This window comes from Pelodiscus sinensis, chromosome 17 (assembly GCF_049634645.1).
Source record: "Pelodiscus sinensis isolate JC-2024 chromosome 17, ASM4963464v1, whole genome shotgun sequence".
NCBI lineage: Eukaryota > Metazoa > Chordata > Testudines > Trionychidae > Pelodiscus > Pelodiscus sinensis.
In genome coordinates, this window is record NC_134727.1 from 34796574 (window position 1) to 34809191 (window position 12618).

The window sequence follows — 12618 nt, forward strand, 5'->3', positions numbered from 1 at the left end:
TTAAAGAAGGCAGACCCTGAATTTCTCAGGCAGTGAAGGTGCTGCTTTGGTCGTGTACAGCTTGACACTTATATAGTGTTTCTGGGAGAGCTGTCAACCACACTGCCCAGTTCTGTCTGCTTCTGCTGTCATAACCCTGTGTTTAATCACAGCACCGATTGCAGGCATAGAAGTAACTGACATCACAAATTCTGCATTATGAGTTGAGCACAGGTCATCAACCAGGAGGATTAGGGCCAGGAAGTCAAGATCTAGACTTTAATGCCTGTGGCTTTGAGGTGGCAACAACAATCATGAAAAATCACAGAGGAACTGCACAGGTATATTATCTATCCTTCTAGGACCCATAGAAATATCTGAGCACCTCACAGTAGTTGGGTGAGGTACATGAAATATCTTTATATCCCGTGTGATAGGTTGGCTCACACAGATCCCCTTGAGGCTGTCTCTTCATGAGCTGATCATACCACTGAGCCCACCTACCTGTCCTTTGGGGTGCCCCACTCCCTGTTCTGCTGAGCCAGCAGCTCCGGTCTCCCCCAGCAATGGCACGGAATTGGGGTAAAAGCCTCCCCAGCAGAGCAACACAGGCATAGAGAACAGCTTAACTCTGGGAAGGTTCAGTCACAGAGACTTGATACAGCACCCAAGTGCACACCCCCCGATAGGACCAAAATCCCAAATAAATATATCTCATTAAGTGTAACTTTTATACCTAGTGAATGTGTAATATATTCACCCCCTTAATCAGTGAAAGAGAGCTATGCACAGCTATTGGTTCCCTTGGGTAACAATAATTTATCAAACCTAATGTAAGTAAGTGATTTTATTAAGTATAAGAAGTAGGATTTAAGTGGTTGCAAATGGTAACAGGCCAATCAATATAAACAAAATAAAACAAAACATGCCAGCTATGCATAACATGCTAAGAGAAGTTGTTACAAATGGTAATTTTTCACTCTAGTTCTTCAGGTACCATACTTTACCATAATTTCAGGTAAAGTCCTTTTTCTCTCTGGCCCTATCAGCTTCTCTCGACCCCTGTTCTTAGAGATCTTATATCCAGGTGTTTTCATGTATCTGATCAGGGTAGGGAGCAGCTACAAAGCCAGCTCAAGACAATCATTATTTATATCCCATTCCTTAGAATTTCCTCAGGGTTGGAAATCTTTAATTTTCCCCACCCCTGTGGAAAAGTACAAAAATTCAAGATGGATTTCCGGACCAGGTGGCATGGTCACATGTCTTTGCAGGACCAACCACAATTCAAACTTACATGAAAAACAAGACTGTTCACAGATCATTGCCTTGAGAACTAGTCAATTAAGTTCCTTGAGTACTGATAATGGCCTTTGTTAGCACATGTAGATATATAAATGGGCCTTTTTTCATAATTCTAATTTCATATGCAAAAATGATACATGCACACAAACAGAATATGCACATACAAGGGATTACAAGTTCTCCAATGATAGGTTACATGCCCCCAGTTTGCATGAAGCATATTTGAGTTATGTATATTCATAGTCAAGGACACATTTTTATAAAAATATGGAGGCACAAGTGTCATACCCCATTTTACCACTGAGGCAAAAGGGAATTTAACCAAGATCTAAGTCCTAGGCTGATTCCCTAACCACCCAACCATCCTTTTATCCACTGAACAGTGCCCTCAAGACAACTTATTGCCCACAGTGTCTTCTATTATTGCCCAACACTGTTACTGTACAGCCACGCTATGAAGTCCTTGCTCTCAAGAGCTTATCAACAAAGTCTTATCCCTTTGTGAAAGCCAGCTTGGTATATACATGAACACCATTCATTATTAGCAAGCTCTAAGCATGGTAACTTGTGGAACTGACCGCTAAACTGAGTGGGCCAAAGTCTGAATTCTTGTATGTGTCTGGAATCAACTCTGCTGACTTCTCTGCTAAGGCTCTTGCTGGAACAGATGGGTGCTCAGACATCACACTGATGGGCAATAAGAACCTAGACAAGAGAGGTATTCTGGATGGATCAATCCAGTTGCTGCTGTTTTGCTTCACTGAAGACGAAAGCATGGGCTAACACCAGTGCAACTGAGTACATTTTGTAGGTCTGAAAGAGATCCGAGAGCCAGATCCTTAGCTGTTATGAACAGGTGAGGTCTGCTGAGTTAGACTGATTTGTGCCAATTTAAAAGGACTGGGACTTTTCAGCTTAAAAAAGGGAAGACTAGACGTGGAGATATAATAGAGGTTATAAAATCATGAAGAGGTATGGAGAAAGTGAATAAGGAAAAGCCATTTACTTGTTCCCATAACATAAGAACTAAGGGTCACCAAATGAAATTAATAGGCAGCAAGTTTCAAACAAACAAAAGGAAGTATTTCTTCATGCAGCACACAGCCAACCTGTGGAACTCCTTGCCAGAGGATGTTGTGAAGACCAGGACTTTAACAGGGTTCAAAAAAGAACTAGATCTATCCTCCATGAATTTGTCCATCCATGGCTACAAGCCAGGATGGGTAGGAATTGCATCCCTGTTTATCCAAGGCTAGAAATGGATGACAGGGGAGGGACCACTTGATGATTGCCTGTTCTTTTCATTCACTCCAGGGCACCTGGCATTGGCCACTGTCAGCAGACAGGAGACTGAGTTAGCTGGACCTTTGGTCTGACCCAGTATGGCCATTCTTATCACTGAGGGCAGTGTCATGGGGCAATCTCACCACCATAGCACCTTCAGCCCTGGGAATTAGCTTGTTTGGCTGGCTAGACACCTCCCATTTGGTAGCATTTCTCCTTGTTTCTTTGACCATGGCATCCTCTCCAGGACACTGCCCTCCAGCAGCATCCACGCCAGTGTCTGAGCTCCCCTCCCGGGGGGGGGGGGAGGGTTTACTGCACTTCAAACTACAGGGTCCTCCCCTCCCCAGAAGCCCCCAGTTCTGCTCCCAGGGAACACCCAGCTCTCCTGCACCCACCTTGCCTCAGTGACCCACTGCCAGTCTTCATCTAGCCCCTGCCTCAGGGGCAGACTGCAGTCTGGAATGGCCAATCATCACTGGCTAAGGGGTGTGAACCTGCTACCCCTGCCTACCATGGCTTTCCCTTGCAGCCCCAGTAGATTCAGGCCTTGCTCCAGGCCCTGCAGCCTGGGAGCTTGGTTGGCCTTGGCCTTGGCCTTGGCCTTGGCCAGAGCCAGCCAGCCAGCCTGCCCTTCCTTCAGGAAGCCTCCTCCTTCCCCAACAGTCACATCAGCATCTCCAGGGAGCAAGAGCCCAGCCCCAAAACACACCTACCACTGGGAGTCCTTCTTTATATAGCCCCCAGCTGGGTGCTCATTAGCAGAGCTGCCTCATCTGGGGCTTCACTCTCAGCCCTCACTCAGGGCTGGGGTTTTGCCCTTAAAAGGCCAGTGCAGGGCAAATGCCCTGGCACAGGCAGTAATGGACAAAGCAAAGCTGGCTCTTCCATTGGCTACAAATCTTTGCCAATCTGTTTCTCTATGCTTTGCTCTGTACTGGCTCCTTTGCAATGTCACCGAAGATGGACTCATCTCCTCTGCCTGCTGTCACTTTCAGTGAAGCAGAACGACTTGCAAGCCTCTCCCATCGAGCTAGGTTCTCATACGGTGCCCATCACTGTGGGGTCTGAGCATTCATCTCTTCCAGCAAGAGCCTTTCTCTGAAATTATGACACTGGTTTTTCTGATCCTGGAACTTGCAGTAAAAGGAATTACAGAGAACTCCAAATGTGGAGGGTGGACAGACACCACATATCCTTCCACCACGTTCCTGGAGGTGATTTACGTGAGAGATACTTGGCTGAGACTACCACATTTATGGCACCTGTGGCCAGTGGCGTTCAAAAGGGAAAATTGGCTTTTTGTGCCATTGCATGTGGTGTTGTCTCCATCTCTGATCCACAAAGCGCAGCTTTCAAACCACACTAATGAACCTTTTAGACAATTTAGTCCCATGCATATGGAATCAAACAGCTGCTTTTAAAATGAAATGCTGCTTTTTAAGTGTGTGTCACTGCTGCTCCTAGCCCCAGCTGAGTGAGGAAACGGGAGTCTGGGAGCCTTGGTAACAAGCACTGTGTGACAGATTCCTCCCAGGGAGAATAACTGATAAAATGTTTTTTCTTAGTTGCAGGAAAGTGAGACCCAGAATTTGCTTCACATGCACAGACTTTAAGGCCAGAAGGGGCCATCATGATGTTCTAATCTGATTTCCTGCATAGTACAGGCTACACAACATCACTCGTTCAAACCTCTAACTTCTGTCTTAGTTACTGAAGTCCTCAGATCATGATTTAAAGTCTTCAGATTACAGAGAATCCACCATTTATTTTAATTTAAATCTGCTAGTGATCTATGCCCCTTCTGCAGCTGAGGAAAGTGAAAACTCCCCAGGACTCTGCCAATCTGACTCAGAGAAAATTCCTTCCTGACCCCAAATAGGGAAATTAGTCAGACCCTGAAGCATGTTGGTAAGACCCACCAGACAGACACCCGGGAAAGAATTTGCTTAGTGACATGGAACCCTCTCTACCTAGCACCCATCTCAAGCCACTGGGAATATTTCCTACTAGCAATCCCAGATCTGCTACATGCTATTATAGGAAGTCTCATCATACTAACCTCTCCATAAACTTTCAAGCTCAGTCTTGAAACCAGGCCAGTTTTTTGCACCCACTTCTCCCCTTGGAAGGCTGCTCCAGAATGTCAATGCTCTGATGGTGTCGCGGAATATGGGGGAGTCAGTGGGCCCTACAGCCCCATCCACAGCCAGATGTGACTCTCAGCCAGCAAGTAGAACAGACGGTTTATTCGTTGACAGGGACACAGAGGAGCAAAGACTTGCTGTTAACACAGGAACCAGAAGCCGTCAGTACAATCCAACTTGGGGAGAGGGGGGCCTACAGCCAGTATCCTGGACCCCCTCCCTGCATCCTTCACCTGCCGAGAGTAGGGTTGCCAGGTGTCTGGTATTCTACCGGACAGTCCGGTATTTGCGCTCTTTGTCCGGTTAAAAAAATCAGAGAATACTGGACATGTGCAATGTCCGATATTCTCTGATTTTTCCGGCTGTGCACCGGACGGAAGCCTGGCGTGGGCGGGGGGAGCGGCTGGAAGGCGGGGCTATGATCGGCGCTGGGAGCCTGTGATTGCGCAGAAGCCTGGCGGGGGCAGGGGGCGTGGTTGGGAGTCCCCACTCACCCCGTCCCTGTCAGGCTTCTGCGCAATCACAGGCTCCCAGTGCCGATGGTGGCCCCGCCTCCCGGCTGGGAGTCCCAGCCGGGCGGCGGGGTTGCGATCGCCGCTTATCCTGCGTTTTCCTTTTTTTTTTTGCTCGACGAAAAAATACCGGGTGTTCGGTATTTTTTGGGAGACCATCTGGCAACCCCTAGCAGAGAAAGCCCACGCTCCTAGCAACTGGTCCCAGCCCTGCAGGCAGCTCCGCCTCCTCCTTTGTTCGGATTCCCCGACAAAAGGTGTTTCCTGGTTGCTCCTCCCACCTAGGCTCTGGTTACAAGAGAGCCTGAGCTATTGTTGTGTACGTACTGGGGTAGCTTGATCCCACTCTCCGGCCCCACTCCACCTCTTCCCCCAAACCTCGCCCCCCACCCCGCCCCCAACCCCATCTCTTTCCACCCTCTGCCCCAAAGCATGCCACATCCTCACTTCCTCCTGGAGCCTCTGTACACTGCAAAACAAGGGGCTGGGAGGGGGAGGAGTGGATCAGCAGGGCCACCGGTGGGTGGGAGGCACTGGGACAATGGGGGCAGAGAGGGGAGCTTGGCGGCTGATGGGTGCTGGGCACCCACTAAGTCTCTGTGGGTGCTTCAGCCCCAGAGCACCCACGGTATCAGGATCTAGGTAAGGGCAGCCAAGAAGTTTGCCCACGGCCAAGCAGGCTTCCTGGGGGGAAACTCTTGGAGGAGCTGGCTGGTTTTCCGAGCAAGGACCATACCTGCCTAGGTAGTTTGGCCCAGAGCAAAGATATTTAGGTGCCTAACAACAGGCGTCTGAAGCTCTGAGTCTCCTCCGAGAGAGGAGTGATGTGGAGACCGGTTGACTTGGTACCTCCAGCTCTTTCCCAGTAGAGACATCGAGGCTCTGCATAGGGGCCAGGCCATGGCAGACCCTGCTGCACTGGAAGTTGAGCCAGCCTTGAAAAATGCAGGGGAGTTGACAGCAAATCGTTCCCCAGGCTCCCACTGATCACGTGAGGAAGGTGAGTGGCTCTCGGCCCAGTGGTTCCTTGAACTAATTAGAAGCTCCGGGTCCAGCTGGTGTCTCAGCACTTTGCTGCCTGCACACAAATCCAGTACTAATCACTGTATGGCATGGAGAGATTAGGTAGGCTGGCAGGAAGCCCAGGCCTGCTGTGCAGCAAGGAGAGCCAGGCTCTGGGGACAGGGTCTGTGCAAGGAGGTATGGCTAACTGGGGGCCACCTTAGACAGGGCAGCCATCTCGGGGAAGAGTGGGACAGCAATGGGGGGGGGGTCTGCTTTGCTCACCACCAGGCCAGCCCTGAACCAGGTGACAGCTGTGGAGGGTGACTCCAGTCATGTGGAGCAGGGGCTGCTTTTTAGGGCCTTCTGAGCTGCAGTGTGGCAGGTGCACAGAGTGGCAAGCTGTTCACAGCCCTAGAGGGTCCTGTCTGTATGTGGCAGGAGCGCCATGGCCCAGCCCATGGGATACCCGCTAGCACTGGCAGGGCAGCACGGGATGCAGGCGTGAGAGATGCAGGAATGTGGCTGTGAGAGATGCGGGTGTGAGGGAGGCAGGCATGAGAGATGCAGGGAGGCAGGCATGAGAGATGCAGGGATGCGGGTGTGAGGGAGGCAGGCATGAGAGATGCAGGGATGCGGGTGTGAGGGAGGCAGGCATGAGAGATGCAGGGATGCAGGTATGAGGGAGGCGGGTGTGAGGGATGCATTGGATGCGGGCATGAGGGAAGTGGGTATGAGGGAGGTGGGTGTGAGAGATGCAGGTGTGAGGGATGCATTGGATGCGGGTGTGAGGGAGGCGGGTGTGAGCGATGCATGGGATGTAGATGTGAGGGAGGCGGGTGTGAGGGATGTGGGTCTGAAAGATGCAGGTGTGAGGGATGTATGGGATGAGGGAGGCGGGCATGAGAGATGCAGGTATGAGGGAGGCAGGCATGAGAGATGCAGAGATGTGGGTGTGAGGGAGGCGGGGTGTGAGAGATGCGAGTGTGAGGGATGCATGGGATGCAGGTATGAGGGAGGCGGGTGTGAGCGATGCATGGGATGTAGATGTGAGGGAGGTGGGTGTGAGGGATGTGGGTCTGAAAGATGCAGGTGTGAGGGATGTATGGGATGAGGGAGGCAGGCATGAGAGATGCAGGTATGAGGGAGGCAGGCATGAGAGATGCAGAGATGTGGGTGTGAGGGAGGCGGGGTGTGAGAGATGCGAGTGTGAGGGATGCATGGGATGCAGGTATGAGGGAGGCGGGTGTGAGGGATACATGGGAGACGGGTGTGAGGGATGCGGGTGTGAGAGATGCAGGTGTGAGGGATGTATGGGATGGGAGTGTGAGGCAGGCAGGCATGAGAGATGCAGAGATGCGGGTGTGAGGGAGGCGGGTGTGAGGGATGTGGGTGTGAGGGATGCAGGTGTGAGTGATGTATGGGATGCGGGTGTGTAGGAGGCAGGCATGAGAGATGCAGGGATGCGAGTGTGAGGGAGGTGGGGTGTGAGAGATGCGGTTGTGAGGGATGCAGGTATGAGGGATGTATGGGATGCGGGTGTGAGGGAGGCAGGCATGAGAGATGCAGGGATGCGGGTGTGAGGGAGGCGGAGTGTGAGAGATGTGGGTGTGAGGGATGCATGGGATGCAGGTGTGAGGGAGGCGGGTGTGAGGGATACATGGGACGCGGGTGTGAGGGAGGTGGGTGTGAGGGATACATGGGAGACGGGTGTGAGGGAGGCGGGTGTGAGGGAGGCGGAGTGTGAGAGATGTGGGTGTGAGGGATGCATGGGATGCAGGTGTGAGGGAGGCGGGTGTGAGGGATACATGGGACGCGGGTGTGAGGGAGGTGGGTGTGAGGGATACATGGGAGACGGGTGTGAGGGATGCGGGTGTGAGAGATGCAGGTGTGAGGGATGTATTGGATGGGAGTGTGAGGCAGGCAGGCATGAGAGATGCAGAGATGCGGGTGTGAGGGAGGCGGGTGTGAGGGATGTGGGTGTGAGGGATGCAGGTGTGAGTGATGTATGGGATGCGGGTGTGTAGGAGGCAGGCATGAGAGATGCAGGGATGCGAGTGTGAGGGAGGTGGGGTGTGAGAGATGCGGTTGTGAGGGATGCAGGTATGAGGGATGTATGGGATGCGGGTGTGAGGGAGGCAGGCATGAGAGATGCAGGGATGCGGGTGTGAGGGAGGCGGAGTGTGAGAGATGTGGGTGTGAGGGATGCATGGGATGCAGGTGTGAGGGAGGCGGGTGTGAGGGATACATGGGACGCGGGTGTGAGGGAGGTGGGTGTGAGGGATACATGGGAGACGGGTGTGAGGGAGGCGGGTGTGAGGGAGGCGGAGTGTGAGAGATGTGGGTGTGAGGGATGCATGGGATGCAGGTGTGAGGGAGGCGGGTGTGAGGGATACATGGGACGCGGGTGTGAGGGAGGTGGGTGTGAGGGATACATGGGAGACGGGTGTGAGGGATGCGGGTGTGAGGGAGGCGGAGTGTGAGAGATGTGGGTGTGAGGGATGCATGGGATGCATGTGTGAGGGAGGCGGGTGTGAGGGATACATGGGATGCGGGTGTGAGGGAGGCGGGTGTGAGGGATACATGGGATGCGGGTGTGAGGGAGGCGGGTGTGAGGGATACATGGGATGCGGGTGTGAGGGATACATGGGAGACGGGTGTGAGGGATACATGGGAGACGGGTGTGAGGGAGGCGGGTGTGAGGGATACGTGGGAGACGGGTGTGAGGGATGCGGGTGTGAGGGATGCACTCTATGCCCAATGCACAGGGGAATGCCACGTGCCCTCTGATCCTTATATAGCTGTAGCCTCTCTGGCACCTTCCCCGCAGCGTGACGCAGGCTCTGAGGAGCCACAGCAGAGTCCTCAAGCAGAGGGCGAGTCTGGATGGACACCAGTTAGACGCAGGTCTGGCCTTTACTAACTGGATGGAGAGGGCCACACATACAACCCCAGGATGAGTCCCTGGCAACAGGCTGTGATGTGCCGCAGAGCAATCCCATACTCAGCTCACACAACCCAGCCCACTCCTGGTGGGATGGGGAGGGCAGCACACCCCGACCTAGCCTACATCAGCGGCGGACTGCACTCTGTAGTGACAGGAGCCTTCTATTTCGCAGGTTTCTTCCATTTGCCAGGGTAATGATCCGTGGACACAGGCCGACACAGAAAGCAGCCACGTCAGCAGCTATGCCCAAGCGATGCCTCCTCCAGTGCTCTGCAGCCCCTTCTCCTGGGGGAGACGGGGCCATAGCGCAGCGACTCTGGTTTAGCTCTGGGAGAGGAGAGGCCTCGGGCTGCCGCACTGGCAAAGTGACCCCATGTCCCAAAAGAATCTTCGTTAATACTTGCAGGCATCTAAGCGTTGGTGCTGACCCGTCTTCTGGGACCCATCCGAGCTGCGGGAGAGAAGCAAGCACAGACAGTTACGCTGATTAATCCAAAGTCCCATTAAAAAGAGCTCAGTTTCTTTGGCCTGAGACAAGGTGTTAATATTTGCTGGCATCCACTCGGCCGCGATATTGCAACACAACATGCCAGAAATGGAAGGAGCTCACCCCGGAGCTCTGAGCTGCACCCTGCCAGCACCAGGCACAGAAGGATGTTGCTGGGGGGCAGCCTGATTCGTAGCCGTCTCGTGACTGCCAAGGGGGATCTTAGTGAAGAGCTCTGATCTGAGGCACGAGGAGCAAGAATCTCTTGCCAGACGAGACATTCTTGTTGCTGGATTCGGACTTTCTCCTGCCTAAAGGAAGAGACTCAGGATATTAAGCATCACTCACTCTCCATTACTTTCCCCTTCTGGGATGTGATCACCTGATTCATTATCTCCAAAGGGAACAGCTGAGAGACTCTGGCCCAGTGTAAGGCTCCTCTGTTTAAGGGGGCTAACCTGCTGCTTCTCTTCACCCAGCTAGCTGGGAATTCAAGCCGTCCCTTTGGTCGTGGTTTTTTGATACAGCTAAAACTGAGCCCGGTCCTGAACTTAAGAGACGTTGAAGAAAGGAAATGGCAGGCAAAGGAAGGATGGTTCCATGGTTTGGACCTGCCTAGGATTTGAAGGACTTAGTTTCTGCTTTGCCACTGACATCCTGTGTGACCTGGGCAAGTCACTTAGTCTCTCTGCGCGTCCGTTCCCCATCTGTATTGTAAGCTACACACATGGAAGACTGTGAGGGGCAGGTGCTTAGAATCTAAGTGGTGAGGGGGCCATATAGAATCTCACAAATAAATGGCAGGAGTGACCTCAAGAGGTCATCTAATCTATCATCCCCCGCCGAGGCAGAATTAAGTACACCTAGGCTGTCCCTGACAGGCGTCTCAATCCGCTCCCTGCACGGGTGACACAACCTCCCTAGGTAACCAGTTTCAGTGCTTAAGTATCCTTCTCGGCACTGTCAGAGGAAAGACCCTTTGCTAGTCTCCAGTGTGCCGCCCTGTCCTGAAATCCCACCCAAGGCTGTGAACAGGAATAATGCTGCTGTAGTTCCCTCCTGCTTCCACTAGCGCCTGCCTGCCTGACGCCTTCCAATGCCCTGGGCAGGTGTAACAACCGGCAGATGGCAAACCGCAGAGCGATACAGCACACATCAAGGCAACGCACCCAGTGTCACTCGCCTGCCTTATCTCCTCTCCTGCCCTTGGGAAGCGGAAACGGTTCAGCAAGCAGCATTGGCTGATGCTGACTGGGGGCCATCAAGGGATGCCTACATTGGAGAGCAGCGCTGCCCTCCAGCCCTGGACGGAGCGAGTGGGTGGCCTGATTCCTGAATGGGCAGCCTTCGGGTGTGCTGTGTATAGCACAGGTCTGATGAAAAGCTTTGCCTGTCACGTCTGCACCCTGCCCGGGGCCCGAGGGGAATAAACATCATCCTTAGGACTGCAAAACGATTGCACCTCAGCCTGGAGCAGCAGCCAGTGGGGACTAGGCCTGTCTCTCCCGACACTGTATTTATTACTGTTCCGTGCTATATTTTTGCTAGGGTGCCCAGGCCTTTGGGTACGACGGTCTAGTACATTGCTGGAAGAGTCCTGTGATTATATTGCAGGGCTCTACAGAACGCCTTGGTTAGCATCCACCCCGCACATCCATTTACGGACTGCTTGGCAAGAGTAGGTCACTCGGACAGACTCACGGCCATGGTTGGTCTTTCCTTTCTGTTTGGCCATGGTTTCCCGCCCCCCTTTTCCCTTCCCTGGCTACAGTGGCCCACTTAGCACCCTGGACCTGTCTGAGCAGACACTACATAGATGCTCTTCGGTGCCTGATTCTCCACAGCTGACCAGAGAGAGGAAGCGCAGCCTGCCAGAACCCCAGCTGGGGCGCCATACGAACCCGTCCCACAATGGTGCGCGGTGTATCAGCGTCCCTGCCCGTGGGTACGTGGCACAGGAGCGGTGCCGGCCCCAGGAGTGCGGCACATGGACGGCCCCGCCCCAGGGTGCATGTGAGGCCTCGGCACCCGGCACGTGAGTGGCCCCACCCCCAGGCACCCGGCAGCCCCTAAAGGTTGGGGACGACTGGATTAGAGCATCTTTATCCATCATGCTGTCATTTTAGACCCTTTAGAACCTGGGTCTGCATCTGTGAGGAGTGGGTACCAAGGTCTTTTTTTAATGAGGTGGTGGCCCCGGGCAGCACAATTTCACGCCCCTCCTCCTTGCATGCACCATGGCGCCACGGCACATGCGCAGGGCCTCTGGAAGCGCGGGGCCCGGGGCAGCCACCCTGCTCGCCCTGCCCTATATCTGTCGTTGGGTGGCGGTACTATGTGATCTCAACTTATGACCAGTACCAATTATTGTTCTGCACTTGGGCCTATTACCAGTTAGTGTTTTGCACTTTTAGCCCTGTTTGTGCCAAGTTCTGTCAGCAGTGGCCTGCTCTTGCTCACAGCTTTACCTTTGCTTTAGCCTTGTTTTGTCCATTATTAGCTAGACCTCAGGCCTCACCAGGACTGTGCTACGTGGGCTTATGTTATAGGCCTTCATCTTACTACAAGCCCTGATGGGTTTTATGATTCCAAAAAAGAACAGAAAATGTAACTTCACCAACCCCCCGCCAACGCCTGTTGTACTAATGTAGACACAGCCGCACTAGCCCGTCAGCTCCTGGAGGCAGGGATGTTCAGTTTGGACAGCACCAGGAAGGCTCATTTGGCTTCCTCGTTCCAGCTTCTGAGAAGGGACGAGCTGTTGCCATGTGGTGAAAGGAAGTGGCAAGAGCTGTCTGAGCTGCGGCAAAAGCTGTCAGGGAGCTGGCAGGGACCTGGGTTGCAATAGCCTGTAAGAAATTTTAAGTTACTTTCATCGCTGGGCTACTGCCATTTCAGACTATCCTTATTTAGCACATAAACACCTGCCCGATTGTACTAGGCCCTGTCCGAACA

General features: G+C 53.1%; 1 long non-coding RNA gene across 1 annotated transcript; it reads left to right on the forward strand.

The window, feature by feature from the left end:
• The first annotated feature begins 202 nt into the window (after positions 1-202).
• Positions 203-4326, forward strand: LOC142818678 (uncharacterized). Its single transcript, XR_012896265.1, has 3 exons — positions 203-320; positions 417-590; positions 4137-4326. It is a non-coding gene; the product is annotated as an uncharacterized LOC142818678 (long non-coding RNA).
• Positions 4327-12618: the final 8292 nt, after the last annotated feature.